Source organism: Sorghum bicolor, chromosome 8, assembly GCF_000003195.3.
Source record: "Sorghum bicolor cultivar BTx623 chromosome 8, Sorghum_bicolor_NCBIv3, whole genome shotgun sequence".
Taxonomy (NCBI): domain Eukaryota; kingdom Viridiplantae; phylum Streptophyta; class Magnoliopsida; order Poales; family Poaceae; genus Sorghum; species Sorghum bicolor.
The window spans coordinates 58,402,108-58,404,808 of record NC_012877.2 but is presented as its reverse complement, the minus strand read 5'-3'; the positions used below and the strand labels follow the sequence as shown (position 1 = coordinate 58,404,808).

Here is a 2,701-nt window from a genome sequence, read left to right as displayed (position 1 = left end):
GCCTAGAACTGGACCAGGGGATCAACCAACAATTAGGAGTGTTCTTCAAGGAGAAGCGGTCAAAGAGAAGACAGATATGTGTGTGGCAAGATGGTTTTTTGATGCTTCTATTCCATTTAATGCAACCAATTCTGTTTTTTATCAGCCAATGTTTGATGCCGTGGCTGCATTTGGTTCTGGATACAAGGCACCAAGTATGAGGCAGTTGCGTGGTCCTTATCTTGCAAAATGTGTTGAAGAGACTAGAAAGTTTGTGGATGAATTCCGCAAAATTTGGAGGGAAACGGGTTGCACTATTATGGCTGATGGATGGACTGACAGAAAGAGAAGGACGCTCATCAACTTCTTGGTTTACTGTCCCAAAGGTATTGTCTTTCTTAAGTCAATTGATGCCACTGATAGTTCCAAAACTGGAGATTTTTTGTTCAGATTGTTCAAAGATGTAGTTAATCATGTTGGGCCTCGAAATGTAGTTCATTTTATCACTGATAATGCATCAAACATGGTTGCTGCTGGTAGAATGTTACAAGATGAGTTCCCATCTATTTATTGGTCCCCTTGTGCTGCCCATTGTGTGAATTTGATATTGTCAGACTTTGGTAAGGAGGATTTAGTAAAGAGTACTGTAGCTCATGCATCAACTATTACAAAGTATGTCTACAACCATTGCTACCCATTGTATCTAATGAGAAAGTTCACTAAAGGTCATGAGATTCTCCGCCCAGCTCAAACTCGTTTTGCTACTAATTTTATTGCATTGCAAAGCATATATAAGCACAAGAATGCGTTGCAAGCAATGGTTGTCTCCACTGAGTGGATAAATTGTTCATACTATAAGGAACCACAAGCCAAAAAGTTCACCAAAGCTGTGCTAGATCAAAAATTTTGGAAAGATTGTGCTGTTGTTTGTCAATTATCAGAACCAATAGTTCGAGTGCTGAGAATAGTGGACAACGATGAGCGCCCTGCAATGGGCTACCTATTTGGAGCATTCCATTCTGCAAGAGAGGAAATTGTGAAAAGATTTCAGAGAAAAAAAGAGTTAGTAAAGCCTTTCTTGCAATTCATGGATGCACGGTGGGATAAGCACTTCGATAAAAATCTACATGCTGCTGGATTTTGGTTCAATCCTAATAACCAGTACGATCCTGATCTTATGGCCAAGTACAACTTCACCACTTCTGGAGTTCTTGATGTCATAGAGAAATATGCTGGCAAATATATTGCCCTTAGAAGTGCTTTGACAAAAGAAATGAAAATTTTCAGAAATGGAGAAGGTGATTTTGGGCGTGCAACTGCTAAAAATGATCGCCATCTCATGCTTGCTGGTAAGTCAGCTATTGTAGCTCATTTCAGTCACGCTTATTTTTGTTTCTTCACACATTTCAGCAGCAGTAAATTTTATTTTTTTTCACATAGATGAGTGGTGGCAAATTTATGGTTGTAGTGCACCAAATTTACAGAAGCTTGCTCTACGTGTGTTGAGCCAAACTTGTAGTACATCTGGATGTGAGAGGAGCTGGAGCTATTTTGAGCATGTGCACTCCAAGAAAAGAAATAGGTTAGAGCATCAAAGGCTAAATGATATTGTGTATGTGCATTGTAATCTAAGACTGCAACAAAGGTAACCCTTCTCTTGTTCCTTACCCTCATTGTCATTTTTGTTAACTGTTTGCATTTGCATAAATAATACATATTTGTGAATTAAAAAATTAGGTCCAAGTCGTCTACTAGAAATTATGACCCAATAATATTTGAAGAGATTGAAAATGGAAATGAAGTTTGGATTTTAGAAGACAATCCACCTTGCCTTAACTCTGAAGAGCTAGAAGCGTTTCGCACTAAATTGGATGAGCTGACTATACATGAATCTGATGGTAATGCCTCTTCTATCTTCTCTCTCATGAGTTCTGAAATCATTTCAGCATATATATAAGTTTTTACTCATATACCATCACATCTAAATTGATAAATGAAATTTTAGATTTCGAGCTTAACTTGGATATGCTGGAGACTGATGCCCTTGATGAAAGTGATGAGATTATGGAGGACCGTAGGCATGAAGATGCATATGATTATGGTGGAATTGCAATTGAAGTTGGAGGAGCAGATGCAGAACCTCAAGTTGATTACGATCCATTAAATTTTTATTGAGTGCCATGCTTCATGTGTTTCTATCTTATTATTACGCACTTGTTATTTGAATTTTTGAACTTGTGGCTGTGGGCTATAGCCTGTGAAGGTGATTGCAAGACTATGTCTATGTCTGATGTGTGACGGTGTGAGACACTGAGATCTTATGTCCAGTGTATGTTGGCATGTTGCTATGAACTTTATGTTTAGTGTATGTTGCTATGAAGTATAAACTATTCAATTATCTTGTTCCATCTGTGATCTGTCAATTATATATAAATATATATAATTATATATCATATGTATATGCACCGGTTCAAACTATTTGTGGCCGGTTCGATTAATCGGTTCAATTAAATTAAACCGGCGGTTTAATTGGTTTTTAATGGTTGGACCAATGAACCATTGAACCGATGGCCTCGCCGGTTCGATCTCCGGTCCGGTTCGAAAAACTTTGTTGAGAAGTGTGTAAACACACATCTCAATGCGAATCCAGTGGTGGGGAGAATGGGAAACTGCGTTCGTCCTCTCCTCAACAAAGCAGGCACGCGCGTGCCATGTGAAACAT

At 38.5% G+C, this 2,701-nt stretch overlaps 1 long non-coding RNA gene across 1 annotated transcript; it reads left to right on the top strand.

Moving 5' to 3' along the window:
- Window positions 1,625-2,384, top strand: LOC110429583. The gene is made up of 2 exons (XR_002446684.1): window positions 1,625-1,877; window positions 1,985-2,384. It is a non-coding gene; the product is annotated as an uncharacterized LOC110429583 (long non-coding RNA).